Genomic DNA, 18880 nt, shown 5'->3' with positions numbered 1-18880 from the left:
CAGGACAGGCCAGGTTATGCTCTAGTAACAAATACCTCTGAACATCTCAGTGACTTAAAATAACAAAGATTTATTTCTTGCCCACGCTTCATTCCCAGCAAGGCTCTCAAAGGCTCGTCTCTTTGTAGTCATCAGAGCCCCACTGTCATTGTATGATGTCACTGTCCCCATGTGAGACTTCAGGGTTCACCACTGCAGGGGAAGAAAGCCTAAGAACCACACACGGGTTGTCCAATGCCTCCCCCAGAAGGGGCACATGTCACCCTTCCTCACATTTCATTGGCCCAAGCAAGTCACATGGCCACCTAACTTCCGGAGGAAGTATGATCCTCGGAAGTATACTCAGAAGGGAAGAGAGCTGGAGGCGTCCGTGAGCCCTGGTGACGTCTACCACCCATGCCAAACCAACTGCACCCTTCCAGGCCTTGTTCACACTGATACACAGAGTAGTTTTGCAGTAATTTCAAAATATAACCCAGATTCTGTAGTCAGACAGACCTAGGTTTGAATCCTAAGTAAGCTATCTACCTGCTGTGTTCCCTGAGATAAGATGCTTGATCCACCCAAAACTCAGGTTTCTCATTGGCACCTGCTTCCTGGATGAATGTAGCAATGAAATGCCCTAGTGTGAATCAAACCCTTAATCAGCGGTGGCTTACAAAAGTAGTCATGTCTAACGAAGCACTAAGGAGTGCTGCAGGGTGGTTGTTTAGAAGACTGGAGATATCAATATGCACAAATCAATATGGAAAAAAAAAAAAAGCCCTTATCCCTCCATCAGAGTTTTCTAGGGCGGTATCTGGAGGTTCTCTTGTATCCACAACCCCAGCTGTGGATATGAGTAGTAGTTATTAACTCTAGGGAATACAGACTGAGGGGGGGGGGGCATCTTTATAGACGGGCAGAGGCTGCCAGTGAGAGAGCCGTGGGTCAGGTGCAAAACAGCCGCCCTGCGTCAACTGATCTGGGCTCTGCTCCTTTCTACTCTGTCTTTCCGAGCTGAGTGTCCTGTTAAAGAGAACGGTTTTCTTTTCTTTTCTTTTTTTAAATTTTTTAAATTTATGTTTATTTATTTTTGAGAGAGAGAGAGAGAGACAGAGCGTGAGCGAGGGAGGTGCAGAGAGAAAAGGAGACACAGAATCCGAAGCAGGCTCCAGGCTCTGAGCTGTCAGCACAGAGCCTGACGTGGGGCTCGAACCCATGAACCGTGAGATCACGACCTGAGCTGAAGTCGAATGCTTAACTGACTGAGCCGCCCAGGCCCCCTAAAGAGAACAGTTTTCTAGTGAAAAGAGCAGTCTTCATATATAAATATGTTGTTTTAAGATAGAACAATCGTGACATTTCTAGAGGACAATCTGGCAGCATGCATCAGAAGCCTTAAAAATAGGGGCGCCTGGTGGCTCACTGGGTTAAGCGTCCGACTTTGGCTCAGATCACAATCTCGTGGTCTGTGAGTCTGAGCCCCGCGTCAGGCTCTGTGCTGACAGCTCGGAGCCTGGAGCCTGCTTTGGATTCTGTGCCTCCCTCTATCTCTGCTCCTCCCCTGCTCATGCTCTGTCTCTCTTTCAAAAATAAATAAACATTAAAAAAATAAAAATATATAGATCTTTCAGGGGCACCTGGCCAGCTCAGTTGGAGGTGCATGGGGCTCATGATGTTGGGGTCTTGAGTTCAAGCCCCACGCTGGGGGTAGAGATTACTTTTTTTTTAAGTTTATTTATTTATTGGGGGGAGGGGCAGAGAGAGAGAGAGGGAGGGAGAGAGAATTTCCAGCAGGCTTTGCACTGTCAGCAGAGCCTGACTCAGGGCTCAAATCCACAAACCGTGAGATCATGACCTGAGCCCAAATCAAGAGTCAGACACTTAACCAACTGAGCCACCCAGGCGTCCCAGGGGTGGAGATGACTTAAAGAAAAAAAAAAAAAATAGACCTTTTGATTCCACTGTCCACTGAGACGAATTTATCTTGAGAAAATAAAACAAGTGAATAAAGGTAGAATTTTGTTGCTCATGACGAAAAATTAAAAACAGCCTACATGTCTAGCTAGAGGGGATTAAACAAATCATAGAATGCTTTGTTTATCTCACTATGTCTAGACAAAAAATGGCATAAATTGTCCAATGAAATGTATAGAAAAGAGCGATGCGTATATAAAAATCTATATATTCTATGATCTTGTTGTTGGAAAAAGCCTGAAAGTATATACTCTATACATTGAAAATATGAACAAACAAATGCCAGAATATGAGTAGTAGTCATTAACTCTAGGGAATGGAGATATGAATTTTTTGTATCCTAATTTTTCTACAAAAGAATATGATTAAGTAACAAAAGCCAAAGGTTATTTAGATGTGTCTTTAGCTACTTTTTATGTTCTATCAATGCTCAAAGTAATCTGCTCAACTCTAGAGGGACCTGGGACCGGTGGCCAGGGGTCAGGAAACCTTTGTTGTATTGTGTGTGACCTTTAGCAAGCTATCAGGAGTGAGAGGGTATTTGTACCCACTTTTTACTAATGGACACAGACACATAGAAAGGACCCACTCTGTGTCCAAGAGCCCAAGCTCATGGTCCCAGAACTGGATTGGGATTTTGAACACAGATTTCATTCCTTCCTTCTTTCCCTCCTCCCTCCCTCCCTCCCTCTTCCTTCCTTCCTTCCTTCCTTCCTTCCTTCCTTCCTTCCTTCCTTCATCCCTCCCCTTCCCCTCTCTCTTTCTTTTTAAGTAGGCTTCATGCCCTACTTGGAGACAAATACAGGGCTTGAACCCACAAACCGTGAGATTATGACCTGAGCCAAAACTGAGTTGGATGCTTAACCAACTGAGCCATCCAGGCGCCCATAAAGTATTTTTAAGCAATCTCTACACCCATTGTGGGGGCTTGAACTCCTGACCCCGAGATCAAGAGTCGCATGCTCCACGGACTGAGCCCGCCAGGCTCCCCTGAACACAGGTTTTCTGATTCCCGGTCCAGGATCTTCTATACTACGTGACAGCCACCACTGCCCGAGCCTCGTCGCTAAATGACAGGGTCAGAATACAGTCCTTCCCACCGAAAATATTCAATGTCCACAGGAAATTGCCTCCCTGCCCCCATCATGCCCGATGCATCACAGGCCCAAGCAGTTGGTGTGTGTGCCCTGTTGGTCGGATGCCAGCCTTCGGCAGGCTGGCAGGACTCCAGGCCGGGGTTTGGAGAACTCTGGTCTGCCCATGGCCATCTCGAGGGGGAGGAAGGGCTTTCTGGCTGGCTGCCTTGCAGAACCGGGCAAGAACTGCCCGCGAAGGCTGGCGGAGGGCCGGGAACTCGTTGTCTTCCCTTTAAACAGACACAGGCTGTCTGTTGAGATGCTGGAAACATCTGACCTTTTGCAGAGCATCTCAAGAGTTGTCAGGGAGGGCCAGAGGGAGGTCCCTCCCTTTCTGTAAATGCTTTAACCCTTTGAACACGGCACTGAACAACAACAGAGAAACAGAGGAACTAGAAGGGTTTGTTGCACCTGTTTTCCTTTTGGGGGGTCAGTAATGGGCAGATCACCCCTGGAGACGTAGACATGTAGCCCATTTTCTCTGAGCTCGGGGACAAGAGGCCCAGAGGGAGGAGAGGTGTTGAAAGGGGGAACAGGCAGCCCCACAAGCTCAGGGCAAAAGGCCCCCTGGAGGCTCCCACACCCCACGTGAGAACAGGAGCAGTTCTGCACTTTTTTTTTTTAATTAAAAAAAAATTTTTTTAACGTTTATTTATTTGGGGGGGGGGGGAGGAAGGGCAGAGAGAGAGGGCTGAGCCGTTTGCACAGAGCCCGACGTGGGGCTTGAATGCACGAACCGTGAGATCATGACCTGAGCCAAAGTCGGATGCTTAACCAACTGAGACACCCAGGCACCCCAGTTCTGTCCCCCCTTTGACTGACTGGTTAATGTATTCCTTCACTCATCCTACAGAGGTTTGTAGGGGGCCCGCCATGTGCCAGGCACTGTATGAGGCTCTGGTGACACCAGCATACCCAGATCGGTATGTCCCATGCTCGTTTCATGGGGGAGTAGACTGTGAACAAACAATGCCAAGCACAATTACCAAACGCAGTAGGTAAGTGCTGGGAGAAACAGATCAGCAGAGCGGGACGGGGGAGGGGGGCGGGGGGGAGCGGATTTAATCCCATCTGATGGGCAGATTTAATTTAGGGAGGTCTGGGGAGCTTTTCCGGAGGAGAGGATGTGAGCAGGGGTCGAAGCTTTGCCACTTGAAGTTGAGCACAATGAAGAGCCTTCCCACCCCAGACCTGCAGTACCTAAACCCGCGTTTTAACACGAATTCTCCCACATGATCTGTGCACACACTAAAGCAGTGCTAAGGGTTGAACGAGGAGTTACCAGTCTAGGTCCAGCTGGAGACCAGAAGAGAACCTTCTAGGTAAGAGCCCTGGGGTGGGAAGGGGCTCACAGTGCAATGTGGAAGTCAAGGAGTATTTTTGTGTGTGTGTGTGTGTGTATGTGTGTGTGTGTAATTTATTTTTTTTAATGGGAGAGATTTGAGCGTATTGAAAAGCTTTTAGGAACAAACCAGTGGAGAGAGTGGGCGTGGGACACAAAGAACAGGGGAGGGGATGCCGGGAGGAGGAGCATTTCCTATAGGGCAGCTTGTCAATCTCAGCTGTCAGCTGGGGTCACCCAGGAGCTTGAGACAAGACTGATGTGGGCCTGCCCCCAAGGAGTCATATTTAAATGGTCTGCAGGTGGGGTGCCTGGCTGGCTCAGTGGGTAAAGCATATGACTCTTGATCTTGGGTTCTTGAGTTTAAGCTCTTATGTTGGCCGTAAAGCTTACTTCGGATAGATAGATAGATAGATAGATAGATAGATAATAGAAATATAGATAGATGATAGACAAACACACAGATAGATAGATAGGAGGATAGATGAAAGAAAGAAAGAAAGAAAGAAAGAAAGAAAGAAAGAAAGAAAGAAAGAAAGAAAAGAAAAGAAAGAAAGGTGATAGATAGATAGATAGATAGATAGATAGATAGATAGCAGATAGATAGGCAGACTGCAGGTGTAGCCAGCTTTCCAATGATGGCAAAGTGCAGCCAAGGTAGAGCTCCTCCGCAGTGGTGGGGTAAAGGCCAGGAGAGAAAGTCCTGAAGAAGGTTGGAGGAAGAGGGAGCCTACCCAGCGTCCAGGAGGGCCCTTCAGCTGGTTCTCCCATTCAGGAAGGGCCTCAGCTTTAGACTTTGGATATTACGGTCGAGTGTATCTGTACCTATAGCCATTGGATTTGCGTGGTCGTGTTGAAAAGCACTGACTGTTGTGCCTGAACATTTAAAATAGCTGCAGTTTTCGTAACCTGGTTTTGGCATGCTCTCTGTCCCAAGACCATCACCCTCTTCGTGAAAGTGGCCTGGGTCTCGCTCTCTGCAAATAGGAAAGAGATAAGGGAGACCCCCTCTGCTGACTTCTGTTTTGCACGTTGGAAGCAGGGGGAGGAGGGAGAGGTGTCGTTGTAGACGGCGGAACAGAGAAGTGAGCAGAGAACCCAGTAGGACAGTGGGCAGCGTGCACTTGCCCCTGGACTGGCAGCGGAGCCTCCCCTGTGAATGAAGCTCCTGGCTACCGCTCAGGAAGAGGTAGCAGGAAGGTAGGGTCCACAGCCGATGCAGGGCTTTGGCCCAGCAGTGAAAATACGGCAGCAAGGGAGCTCGGGGAAGGTCGTTACAATGGTGAATCTGAGTTGGGTAGGGAGGGAATGGAAAAAGGGAAAGGCTAATGGGTCGGGAGAAGGCAGAGATGCTGGTGAGGTCCCAAAAAGGTGAGAGGGAGCGTGTTGAAGCAGAAAGTTGGAAGGAACAGAGATTGTGGCCAGGGAGAGAGATGCCTGACTTTGGGATCTTGGTGATGGAGCTGTTATTGATGGTAAAAGGGAGGTGGTGTTGGGGTGAGGTGGGGGAGGTCCCTGGAGACCTGAGAAACCAGACGTAGGACGTATCTTCCGTGTGGAAGCCGAAGTCACCCAAGACAGAGACAGGGCTTTAGTTGGAAGCAAGGATGGGGAGCCATGTGCCGAAGTGTCCAGCGACTACAAGGGAGCGGCCAACCTTAAGGAGGCGGACAACCTTAAGGCTTTTGCCAGAGGCTGGAAGAGTGTGGTTCAGGAGGAGCACGGGGATGCGGTCGTAACATGTGTGGATGGAGTCCCACGTCCGGGGAGACCTGGGGAAGGTAGGGGAGGAGTGCAGGACGGAACATAGTCAAGAAGCAGGCCACTATGGGGATGCCAGTGAGCTGGAGAACAAAACCCATGAGGTTCAAGGTTTTTTGTCGAGGGCAGTTGTTCTCCAAGTGTGTTTCCTCTGCCTCCACCGGTGGCGTCACCTCATTACCTGGGAACTTATTAGATATGCAGATTTTCAGGTCCCACCCCAGGTCTACTGAATCAGCTGGGTGGGGCCCAGCAATCTGTGCTTCAACAAGCTTTCTCCTGATTTTGATAGAGGCTCAAGTTTGAGGCCCACGGGACTCTAGCTTTGGGAAAAGTGGTTCCCTTGGCAGAAAAAAACAAAACTGAATTCCAAACCTAGCATCGCATGAAAAAAGCGGACCTCATCTGGATTAAAAACCTAAATGTGTCCAGGAAATTCTGAAGTTAACAATGCAAAATGTTGAAGAATATGTTTGTGACCTTGGGGCAGGAATGAACTGCTTGAAATTTCAAAAGCATCAACTGCAAAGAGAAAAGACGGATCAGTTCGATTAATCCCAATTAAAGATTTCTGCCCAATGATGGATACACTGACAAGGTTAACAGGTGGCAAGTTTGGGAGAATATATTTGTGACATCTAAAGCTGACCAGAGGGGGCGCCTGGCTGTCTCAGTCAGTAGAGGTGCAACTCTTGAACTTGGGGTTGTGGGTTCGAGCCCCATGTGGGGGTTAGAGATTACTTAAAAATAAAATCTGTAAAGCTGACAAGGGACTAATGTCTAGATTCAGAATATGCCACAAACTTCTGCAAGTCAATAAGAAAAAGATGGGACTCAAATGGGGGAAAACAAAGATGTAAATAGGTGATTTACACAAGGAGAAATATAAAAGGCAATACACATAGGAGATGTTAAGATGTATTAGAAATCCAAGAAACACAGGGCCGCCTGGGTGGCTCAGTCGGTTAAGCGTCTGACTTTGGCTCAGGCTGTGATCTAAAGGTTTGTGAGTTCAACTCCTGTGTTAGGCTTTCCTGCTGTCAGTACAGAGCCTGCTTCAGATCCTCTGTCCCCCTCTCTCTGTCCTCCCTTGCTTGTGCTCTCTATCTCTCTCTCAAAAAACAAATAAATGTTAAAAATAAACAAGCGAGTAAATACACATTTAAAAAAAAGAAATCCAAGAAATACAAATTAAAACAGTTGTTAGCAATGTTAGTCATAGGAGCCCATACCTCCTAAACTAAGAAACAACCCAAATACTCATCAATAGATGAAACAAATTAGTATTCATACAATAAATACTACTTAATGATATAAAAGAATGAATTACTGATACAACCCTGGACCTCTCGAAAATATTATGCTGAGTAGAAGCAGTCCCACACAAATGAGGACATACTGTATGGTCTCAGGGGTCCTCAGCTGGTGAGCTTGTGGAGAGGGTGGCCTGTGACCCCAGAGCAAGTCATACCCTATGAATGATGTCAAAGAGATTCTTGTCAGGTAGAGAAGCAAGAAGACATTCACCGTAGAGTTATTTTCAGGGTTGGGGAGTTGTAGACAATTTGGGTGTCCGTTCCTGGGGACCTATACAGATAAAAGGTGGATGGATACTTTGGGGTACCCTGCAGCAGCCAGGAGCAGTCGATTAGATGTACCCACAGCAGCATGGATGGGTCTGAGAAATAAAAAAACTAAGAAACTGAATGAGGCATATAACAAAATGTCATTTATGTAAATTAAAAATGCAAAACAATCCAAGTGGAAAGGAGCCAAAGACATGAATAGACATTTCGCCAAAGACATGAATAGACATTTCACCAAAGAAGAGATATGGATAGCAAATTAGTAATGAAAAGACATTCAACATCATCAGCCATCGGGGAAATGTAAATTAAAACCACAACAAGCTGTCACCATACACCCATTAAAATGGCTGAAAAATAAAACAGTGATAACACCAAATGCTGGCAAGGATGTAGAAAAACTGGAACCTCTATACATTCCTGATGGGAATGTAACATGGTACAGCCACTCTGGAAAATAACGTGGTAATTTTTTATAAAACTAAACATGCACTTACCACAAGACAGTGGCAGCCTTGGAGCATATAGCCCAAAGAAATGAAGCGTTCATACAAAACCTGTACGTGAACGTTCAAATCAGCCTTATTTGTAATAGCCCCAAACTGGAAGCAACCCAACTAGCCTTCGGGGGGGTGGATAGTTGCACCCTGGTATACCCATGCCATGGACCACTACCCAGCAAGAAAAAGGAAAGAACTATCAATATATAAAACAACCTGAATGTATTGTGAGGGCATTATGGTTGGTAAGAAAAGCCATTCTTAAAAGGTTTCATTCATATAACATTCTTGAAATGACAAAACTATACAGGTGGTGAAGAGATTAGTGGTTGCCAGGGCTCAGGGACCAAGTGGGGGAGGGCACGTGACCGTGAAGGGTGCTACGAAAGGAGATCCTCTGTGGTGCTGGAACAGTTCTGTATCTTGACTGTGGCGGTGACTACACAAAGGCATTCATGGGGTCGAATAGTGTAAAACTATGCACACGTACGCACACACACACAAATAAGATCATTATAATAATTGGTGAGAACTGAATGGTAAGGTCTGTCCTCTATTTAACAGTATTATAGGGATGTCAGTTTCTTTGGTTTGGATGTCGTACTACAGCTGTGTAACACCACCGTCGGGGGAAGTTGGGGGAAGTGTTCACAGGACACTGTGTACTATTTTTGTCACTTTCTGTGAGTCTATGATTATTTCAAAATACGAAAAGTTTCTTAAAAAGCATATGCATACCATTCTACAATACATTTTGCAAGAATGCATAGGAACAAAGGCATGTATATTAAACACCTTAGTAGCCTGCGGGGTGGGGAGGGGAGGGAGGGGGAGGAGGAGTGCAGCGGATAAAAGGAAATGAACAGCTACATTAATCAAGGGACCATGTGCTGACCAATGGGGACCTTGTGCTGGGAACCGAGGTGATTAACTCAGGGCTTTCTGCACCTGAGGTCCCACGGCCAGGAAAGGGAGTGGGAGCGGGGCAGGCGGATCACTAACATTAAAGGTAAGGTCTTTTCTCAATGCATTAAAGATGTTTCCCTTTTTTTCATTAGAAGGCTGGAAGAAGGTTGGAGATGAGGAGGCGGGGAAGGGGGATGGGGAGAAGGGGCAGAAAAAGGAGGAGGGAGAGGAAGTTAGAAGGGATGGTAGAGACAGAAAAGGAAGGGAGGGGAGGTGGTGGGGAGCATCCCTTTCCTGAGGGCTCAGGGCTGGTCTGGGGACCAAATGGGTCACCGTTGCCTAAGCCCTCTGGAGCTCTGAGGCCCCATGGGGGAGGCCTAGACTCCAGGAACTCCTCCGCGCGGCCCTGGCTCAGCAGGATGCCAAGTGCTCTTGGTGCCGGTGGTGGGATTTTAGCACCTCCTCCTGCCCCGCCCCCCACCTTGTTGGGAAGGCAGCGCTCCTAAGACTAATGAACACGGTTTAAGGTCTTGCACAAATGAACTGCGCTACCTTCGCTGTCAATGCAGCACGTTTTACTACTAAGTGGAGACTATGAGGAGGAAGGAAGAATACAAGACAAAAGGAAATTATTGAGGAAGTATATAGAGGTTTATTGATAAGGATGCTCATAGCACATTACTTACCAAAATGAACAAATTGGAAAGGAGATAGATACCCAGTAGTAGACCTGGTTAAAAATTGCATGCTACATTCACATGATAGAATACATTAAAAATAAAGCTATGTCGGGGCGCCTGGGTGGCTCAGTCGGTTAAGCGTCCCACTTCGGCTCAGGTCATGATTTCACGGTTCGAGGGTTCGAGGGTTCGAGTCCCGCATCGGGCTCTGTGCTCAGACAGCTCGGAGCCTGGAGACTGCTTCAGATTCTGTGTCTCCCTCTCTCTCTGCCCCTCCCCCACTCACACTCTGTCTCTCTCTCCTTCAAAAATAGATAAACATTTAAAAAATAAATAAAAATATGCAAGGATTTTTTTTTTTTTTAATGTTAGAGAAAAGTGTCTGTGATATACTGTCATCCTAGGAGAAATCACAGAAGAGTATGCACGGAATAATCCTTTTACTAAAAGTTTTAAATGTAAACTATGCATAGAAAAGAGCTAGGACAGTCACCAAAATATGAACACCAGTAGACTTAAGATTTGTGCACTTTATTACATACAAATTAAATCTTTATTACATAGAAATTAAATCTGAGCCTGGGTGGCTCAGTCGATTGAGCGACCAACTCTTGATTCCGGTTCAGGTCATGATCCCAAGGTTATGGGATTGAACCCCAGGTCTGGCTCCCACAGGGCTGAGCGGCAAGCCTGCTTGGTATTCCCTCTCTGTCTCCCTCTGCCCCTCTCCCCCACTTACACTCTCACTCTAAAACTTAAAAAAAAAAAAAACTTTAGAAAATATTAACCCTGGTGGTCTCCGGGCAGGTGAAATTATGGGTATTTTTCATTGTGTTTCTGTTTTCCATCATTTTTGCAGTAAATATGTGTTCACTTTTGTAGACAGACAACAAAATAACCACTCTATCTTTTTATGGGGGGGCACTGTCGGCGGGAGTCCGGCCGTCCTTTTGAGGGAAGACAAGGGAGGAGGTCAGAGGAGCAGTGCGCAGGCACTTAGGCCTGGCCTGGCCTGGCCTCACCTGAAGGGGGAAAGGCTGGCACTTGTCTTCCTGTTTCCCCATCCCCTTGACCAGCCAGCTCTGGCCGGCTCAGCCACTTACACTCCCAGAACTGGTTATTTCAGGAACCGCCCTGAGAACTGCTGTTGCTTTCCTGGAAGACAGGACAGCCAGGATGCAAGGGCTGGAGAGGGCCGAGCCAAGGTCACTTGATAAATGCTGGGTATTTATAACCGTGTCTCTCACCCCTCCTGCAGATCTCGTTTCTTTTCGTTTCCCTTTCACAGCGTGGCCCAAGGCAGGTCAAGGGACGCTGCGAGCAGTATTTACCGCGGGCAGAGACGTGGGTGGTTTCGTGGAGGGTGGCTCTGCGCTGGGCTCTCACTTGCCTCTCGTTGGAAACAATACTGCCATTATTGAGAGCTGACCATGCGCCAGGTGTGTGCCTACATAAATGCACTTCTCACCACAACCCTGTGAGGTCTCTACGGTACTGATGCCCACTCAGAGAGGTTGAGGATCCCGTCCTAGGTAACACAGCCAGTTAGCTGGTAGTAGATCTAGGACCCCAACTCCCGCCTGTCGGTTTAGCTAGTGAGCCCGTCCCCGGCGGGGCCCAGGACAAGCGGGGCCTGGCTTCCCAAGGTCAGGGAGGGCGCAATTCCGCGGCCCCCGAAGCCCCCGCGGCCTCCTTGGGCTGACGAGCTGTAAGTGGAGGCATCCCGACCGGGGGAGACGGGTACAGCGGCGAGTCTAGAGTGACCGTCCCCGCCCGGGGGCGCGTGGCAGTGGCAGGGCCCCGCTGGGCAGCGGGCGATCCCCGAGGGCGCCTCCGGACAGTTCCCATAAACAGGGGCGGGGCGGGGCGGGGCTTGGCCGCGGCCCCGCATTTCCGGGGACGCCGCGCGGGAAGGAGGTGTTCGGGGGGTCACTCCGCGTCCGCGGGCAGTGCGTCGGCCCGGCCGGGCAGCCGGGGCGAGCCTGAGGGCGACTGGGGAAGAGGAGCCGCGGCCCAGAGGTGGCCCTGCCGTGGGCGGTGGTCGCGCGGGGGCCGTGACCCTCGCAGGTAGGCGCAGGGGGCGGGGCGGCGGGGAGCCGCGGGCCCGGGAGGGGGCGGGCCCGGGCGAGACCGAGAGGCCGCCGCCGCCCCCGCTTCCCGCCGGGCCCCTCTCCCGAGAGGGCGCCACCTGCACGCTCTGATGGGCACTGGCGCCGGCCACTGGGGGAGCGCGTTGCCATGGCAGCGCCGGAGGCTGGGCCCTCGTTCCCATGGCCACCCGGGGCCTTTGCGCGGAGGCCTTTTAATCGGTGTCCTACTCCTGCTCCCCTGCTCCCTGCTCCCAAATCTGGAGTGGAAAGAGAGGCAGGAGCGCTGGCGGGAGGGAAGTCGTTTGGGATTTGGAAAAAGCCCGGGTCCCTCCTCAGAATGGAAGTCGTGGGGCCTTTGAGTTAGGGTGTTTGTCATGGCTGTTTCTGAGTGACACGTGGATGTGGGGGTTAAGAAGGAAAGACGGTTGGTTGGGATCCTGGAAATGAGGCGGCTCTGGTGGCCACTGTGCCGTCATTCTGGTCTGGCAAAAAGACCCGGGAGCTCTGGATCACCTGGGGAAGGTCGTGAGCCCACTGCTCACGTTTCCTAACACGAATGTGAGTAGGTAATTTGATTTATGAGTCACAGGATTCTTGTAAGCGTCCAATGCCACAAAAGCGGCGAAGCTCGTGATTCAAAAAAAGTTGTTTCCGATTGATGCTTTATTTTTATGTTTTTACGTTTTATTTATTTAAGTAATGTCTATACCCAACATGGGGCTCCAACTCATGACCCTGAGATCAGGAGTCACATGCTCCACCGACTGAGCCAGCCAGGCGCCCCCCCTCCCCGTTGATGCTTTAGAACTGGAAGAGGTTTAGGAATCTATCTGATTCCATCTTCTCATCTTCATAAAAGAAACTGGGCCCAGAGAAGTTAAACTACTTCCCAGGATGACAGTGGGTTGGGAAGGTCACCGTTTGAACCCTGTATCCTGACTTGCAGGCCCGTGGTTGTCGCCTTTGGTGGTTATTTTACTGAAGCTCGGGGAAATCTGGGATATGTGTCTTTGCAAGCCAGGGCTCAAGCTTTTGTTGACAGGTGGTCCAAAGACGGACCACGGAGGCTGGAGCCTTGGGGAGAGTGGAAAGAGCTGCTCTCTACCTCGTGCATGTAGGTCCTGTGCCTTGGGCTCTTGTTTTAATGCGATATCTGACATGATTGCCTGAAATAAACCTCCAGGAGCCAAGCATTCAGCAGCTCTCCAAAATACCATGTCTTTTGAAGCCAACAAATCTGTTCAGACAGATGAGAAAGAAACCCTTTGGCTGCCCTAAAGCAGGGAAGTAAGACTTCCCACATCAGTGAAGTGCTTTTTCCTTTGAAAAGCCTGAGAGGAGGGTGGGAAAAGAGATCCAGGAAGGAACACTTGAATGAATCATTTGGAAGTGATTCGAGGCAGTCAGCTAGAGCAGAAAACTCATTTGTTCATTTATTAAACATTTACTGGGTACCCGCTGCTTCTCAGCTCTGCGCCGGGGCTCGAGATTAAAAACCTGAGTTAGGCAGGCCTGGCCCCTACATTCAAAAAGCTTGTAGAAGAGATGGCGAGAGAGGGATGCAATGTGTCGGTGAGCGTTTCACTACAGCACAGCGAGTGCCTTTTTGGAAAAGTGAGCACAGTGCAGCAGGAGCCCAGAGGGGCAGCTCCGGAAATCGGCTGAAAATATCCAGGAGTCTAGCCTGCGCCTCCCGGGAGCACTTCTGGGGTTCTGCCAAGGGGGCCCTGGCTGATACCTTTGTTGGGAGACAAAGGAAGGAGTGAGTGAAAGTGTCTGGACAAATGTGGACCAGGATGGGCATTCCCTGGAAAGAACAGTTTAAGGGATCCTGGTAAACTGTAAGCAATAAGAAGGCAGCAACCATGTCAGTTTCCTTCAGTGTCATCAGCGCTGACAAGTAGCACGTGCGCAAGAAATACTTTGTTGAGTGAATGAAAGAAGGAGGGAAGGGAAGAGGGAAGGAAAAGGGGAGAGAGGAGGAAGGGAAGGGACAGTGGCTTATATTATCAAGAGGAGGATGGCTGTACCTTGAGACAAAACCCTGGTTGCAATTCTAACTATAGGTAGCACTTGGCTTCACGTGGGAATAGTTTGCCAAACAGTTCGTGTCAAGGTTATAAAACTACTTCAAAATGGGATATAATTTCTTCTTACCTGATAAAGGCTGATTTTAAATATTTTTTTTTTCAACGTTTTTAATTTATTTTTGGGACAGAGAGAGACAGAGCATGAACGGGGGAGAGGCAGAGAGAGAGGGAGACACAGAATCGGAAACAGGCTCCAGGCTCCGAGCCATCAGCCCAGAGCCTGACGCGGGGCTCGAACTCACAGACCGCGAGATCGTGACCTGGCTGAAGTCGGACGCTTAACCGACTGCGCCACCCAGGCGCCCCAAGGCTGATTTTAGAAGGTCCCTGTGTCTGCAGATTAGCACATCTCGTGGAAATGGTTCTTTTTTGTGTGCGGGGAGGGGGATTTTTTATTATTATATTTTGTTTTATTTTAGAGAGAATATAAGCAGGGGATAGGGACAGAGAGAGAGAGAGAGAGAGAGAGAGAGAGAGAGAGAACCTCAAGCAGGCTCCATGCTCTGGGCAGAGCCCAGCACCGAGCTCGATCCCACGACCCTGGGATCATGACCTGAGTCAAAATCAAGAGTCAGAGGCTCAACCAGCTGAGCCACACAGGTGCCCCAAGGGAATAGCGATCTTTTTAAAATCAGAGGAAAGCTCTGATCCCTCTCACCAGAAACGACGTTTCATTGTTGGGGTTCTCAGCTCCCTGAAGCCCACCCTTGGGGTTAAGGGGCCCCCCGCTCTGCTTTGCTGCTCATAGGCTGTAATGAAAGAACTAAGGCAACACTTATAGAACAAGCTCCTGGGAAGATCAAGGTGAGTCTGCTCTCATTCAGGGGGTTTATGGGGTCCCTGTGGAAAGCACAGCTGGGGGAGCTGGGGCAATGCCTACGCAGCTGGGTGGTCCAGGCCCCAGGCCCGGGGCCCTCAGAAGCCCTCCTCTGCTTGGGACAAGCTGGGCCCCCTGGGAGCCTCATAGCGTACTCTAGCCCAGGGCTTACTCACAATGCATCAGTGGTTTTGCCGGGGTCATGGGCTGGGTGACTGGTATGCAAGATAACTGTCCAAGCACGGATCTTTGCTTTCTGTGATGTTGTCTCCTGACACCACTGCTTTAGGGTGTGGTGGGTGGGTCCACCTCCCTCCCCCCGGGCAAAGCAGGGCAATGGTGCGGCCTTTGGAACTGCAGGTAATCAGTGGAAGCCACCGGTCCCTCCCGCATCACCCTGGTGGGCTTGCCTGCCTCGGTCCACCCTGCAGGAAGCACGGGAACCAAGAACAAGGTCGTCTCTCTGGGGGATAACTGGGTGACCTGAGGCGACCGGGAGACCACAGGGGTCAAAGAGCCCCTCATCTTTGGGAAGGGAGAGCCTTAGGCTTCTGGAAAGGAGGTTAGTTCCCTGGGGTGGAGGAAGGGCGCCGGCCCGGGCCTTCTCTCCCTTCGTGGGCCGGTGGCCAGGAGTCTGGAGCCCAGAGTGGGATTCAAGGAGGAAGAACTTGGTTGCAAATGGGGAAATGGATTCCTGACTTCTTGGGATCTGGGGAAGGGAGGGGCCCCAGGCCTGACAAGTCAAACTGGAAACCAGACTTCCCTAGATCTTTAGAACATCTACCTCCCACCTATGAGTGGCCACAGTGGTTTCAGAGAAGGAGGGTCCCTGTGCCCCTTCCGGGTGGCAGGTACCAAGCGTCCCCCAGGCCCTCCGGGCCCCCTGTGTGAGCAGGCCCGCAGGCACAGGCACACAGCCCCTCCTGAACTTGTCGGGGGCAGGGCGGCGACAGTGGCAACTTCATGTTCTACCGTGTCAGGACTGGGACAGGTTGAGCCCTGCTGGTTGCACCACAGCCCCGTGGGGCAGGGGATCCCCTCCCAGGGAGTGGCCGACTCAGGCCCCAACAGGCCCCAGCGGGGCTGGCACCGGAGCAGGTGGCAGGCTTTTTGCCACAGCCGGCGCGGCCGGGGCCTGGGCTGGGCGGGCCAGCTCCTTCCCCCTCCGAGAGGTGCAGCCTCGGCTCTGGGCTTGCAGGAGGCAGCTGAGCCCCATGGGAGAGGCCAGAAAGGGGGTCCTCGGGCCTGCGCACATAAGGTGGTTAAAAGTGACCGAGGTCGTGCCAACTTTCAGGTAGACCGAGGCGAGCTGCCCCCATAAGAGGCCTGGCTGTGTTCACAGATTATTCACCGAGTGCGGCGCTGCCGGTCACTTCGTGTGCTCGCTCTCCCGCCGAGCCCCGTGAGGTTCTGCTAGTGCTCCCGTCTCACAGCGGAGGAAGCCGAGGTGCATAGACGTCGGCGTGGGGTGTGGCCGTGCCCACAGCCCACAGGGTAACGGGTGGGGCCGAGATTCTCCTTGGGACAGAAGAGCTGGCGTGCTTGGCCACTGGGTTCTAGCACTTCACCGGAGCCAGAGAGACCCAGGCACCGGTGGAGGGGTCCGACTAGAGCAGGGAACGGCCACGGGCCCACCGGCATTTTTTGCCAGACTCTGGTTAAAGGCTGCCTAGGGGATCCGAAGGCCGTGTTGGCGCCCACCCTGTGAGTGGCCTCAGCCGCAGAGGCTGCGGCCCCCCGGAGGATGCTCCCAGCCCCCAGGAGCTGGAGTCGTTGGCAGATTTGAAAGCACACGCAGGGTGTGCCGGCTGGTGTCGCTTCCTCATCCAAAGGTATTGATGCCGCAGCTGAACCGCTGCCCAGCCCCCAGGGAGGTGCCCAGCCCCGGCAGGGGTGGGGGGTGGGGAAGCTGCAGCTGCAGGTTGGCACGAGAGGAGGGCCCAGGGCTACGAGGGGCTGGTGGCGGGGGGCCAAGGCCCCGGGGAGCTGGGCCGCAGCCAGTGCGTGTCTATGAGGCCTGGCCGGGCAGCCTGCCAGCGGAACCCAGGACGGGGCGGAGCGCGGTGCCGCTCCGGGAGGGGCGGATGGGACCTCTGGGTTCAGGCTCCACTGGGCTTGGCGGGAGGCCCCTCCCCGTGGCCAGCAAACAAAGCAGTGACTCCCGGGGTAGAATTGTGGGAGCTGGAAAGCAAGGTTGCCCTGGGTGGGAATGAGAGCAGGAGGGCCTGGCCGCGGTGGGGGCGGGGGTGGGGGGCCCCGGCGGGAGCCGTGGGTGCCCGAGGTCGTGGACCGCCTGCACCCGCGCAGGGGCCGTACCGATAGATGATTAATGAGCAGTGATTGCTGGGGAAGCCGGCTGTGCCCTGGGCTGACCACCCCACTGCCAGCGCTTGCCCTGTGCCTGCGTCCCCTGCCGTTTCCCTCTGTGCTGAGCGGGTTAGAGAGGCGGTGGGCACGTGGGTTCATTCGCTTTGTGTTTTTACCCGGGCTTCCCTTTATTTCCTCCTTCTCTTGTAGCCTTTCTTATTTCTCTTCATTTTCTCCCTCTTCTGTCACTCTTCTCACTTTGTTCTTCCCCCACTTGATCCTACAGGTGACTTGGGGTTTTTCTGAGAGAGAGGGAGAGAGAGAGAGAGAGAGAGAGAGGGAGAGTGAGGCTCTTAAGCAGGCTCTATGCCCAGTGTGGAGCCCAGCTCGGGGCTTGATCTCATGACTGTGAGATGATGACCTAAGCCAGAATCAAGAGTTGGACGCTTAACCCGACTGAGCCACCCAGGTGCCCCCCCCCCAAGTTGTTTTGTTTAACCTTTTGGCCTCTTTGTGATTTTTTTCCCCCATGAGAACAGGTGTAAGATATGAACTAACCTACAGGAAAACACACATCTTTTTTTTTTTTTAATGTTTTTATTTATTTTTTTTTTTTGCGACAGAGAGAGACAGAGCATGAGCAGGGGAGGGGCAGAGAGAGAGGGAGACACAGAATCGGAAGCAGGCTCCAGGCTCTGAGCTGTCAGCACAGAGCCCGATGCGGGGCACGAACCCACAGACTGCGAGATCATGACCTGAGCTGAAGTCGGACGCTTAACCGACTGAGCCACCCAGGCGCCCCGAAAACACACATCTTAAGTGTACAACTCAAAACATTTTAACATTTGTATACACTTGGGATACCGGCACCCAGCTTGAGACACAGAATATTTGGGTCATCCCTAAAGTTTCCTCGTCTGCCTATACTAGGCACGTGCCCCCTTGTTCGAACATCTCTCACCATAGAGGAGTTTTGTTTGGCCCCTTTGTGTGTATTCCCACGCACAGTTTACCTTTCATTTGTGCGTTTTTGTCCTTGTGTATGTGTGTGTGTGTCTGTGTGCTAGAGAGTGGGCCAGAAAGGGAGAGATTGAGAGGGAGGGAGAAACACAGAAGCAGAGAGAAGGGACCAGGGTCAGGATGGGAAGAGGAAGGGCCAGGGCTGTGTGAATGCGGATGGGGAAAGAGAGGTCCAGGCTTGACGACTTCATCTTGCTGGCAGTGGGCGGGGGTGGGGGGGGGCCTACACAGAAGCATTGCTTTTCTCTTCTCTCTTTTTATGCTGTCTTTCCAAGCCGCCCCTGAGCTCTTTATAAACACCGATGTACTGGCCGAGAAAGACTTGCCTACGTCCAAGAGTGGCATAGGGGAGCAGGAGACACAGCGTTGGCTTGGGAACCACTCTTGAGCCCACAGGAAGTCAGCTCAAATGAGGTTTTTCTCAGTCCATCGTCCTCCTGTTTTTTCCAGCCTGGGGAGAACAAATTAGCACGCTGACGGAAGACAGGGAAGCCCACGAGGGCCGAGGGTGGGGTGTGGATTGGAGGGCACTTCTCTGGGCCAAAGTTGGGCCCCTCATTTTGTCAGCCCTACCAGAGCGCCGTGCTAGGCGGTGGGGCTTCCAAAGACAAGACTGGTCACTCTCCCCAAGAGGCTTGCCACCCAGTTGGCATAAGACGTACTTGAAGCATTTCGGCAGCCGTGAG

General features: G+C 51.4%; 1 protein-coding gene across 1 annotated transcript in view; it reads left to right on the top strand.

Moving 5' to 3' along the window:
* The first annotated feature begins 11802 nt into the window (after nt 1-11802).
* The window catches only part of SEMA4B (semaphorin 4B), a 39743-nt gene continuing 32665 nt past the window's right edge, over nt 11803-18880 (top strand). Inside the window, exon 1 of the mRNA XM_042988043.1 lies at nt 11803-11937. The gene's annotated coding sequence lies outside the window, so the exon portion shown is untranslated. The remainder of the gene's footprint in view (nt 11938-18880) is intronic.

This window comes from Panthera tigris, chromosome B3 (assembly GCF_018350195.1).
Source record: "Panthera tigris isolate Pti1 chromosome B3, P.tigris_Pti1_mat1.1, whole genome shotgun sequence".
NCBI classification, from domain to species: Eukaryota; Metazoa; Chordata; class Mammalia; order Carnivora; family Felidae; genus Panthera; species Panthera tigris.
This window is presented reverse-complemented; position numbering and strand designations above follow the sequence as displayed.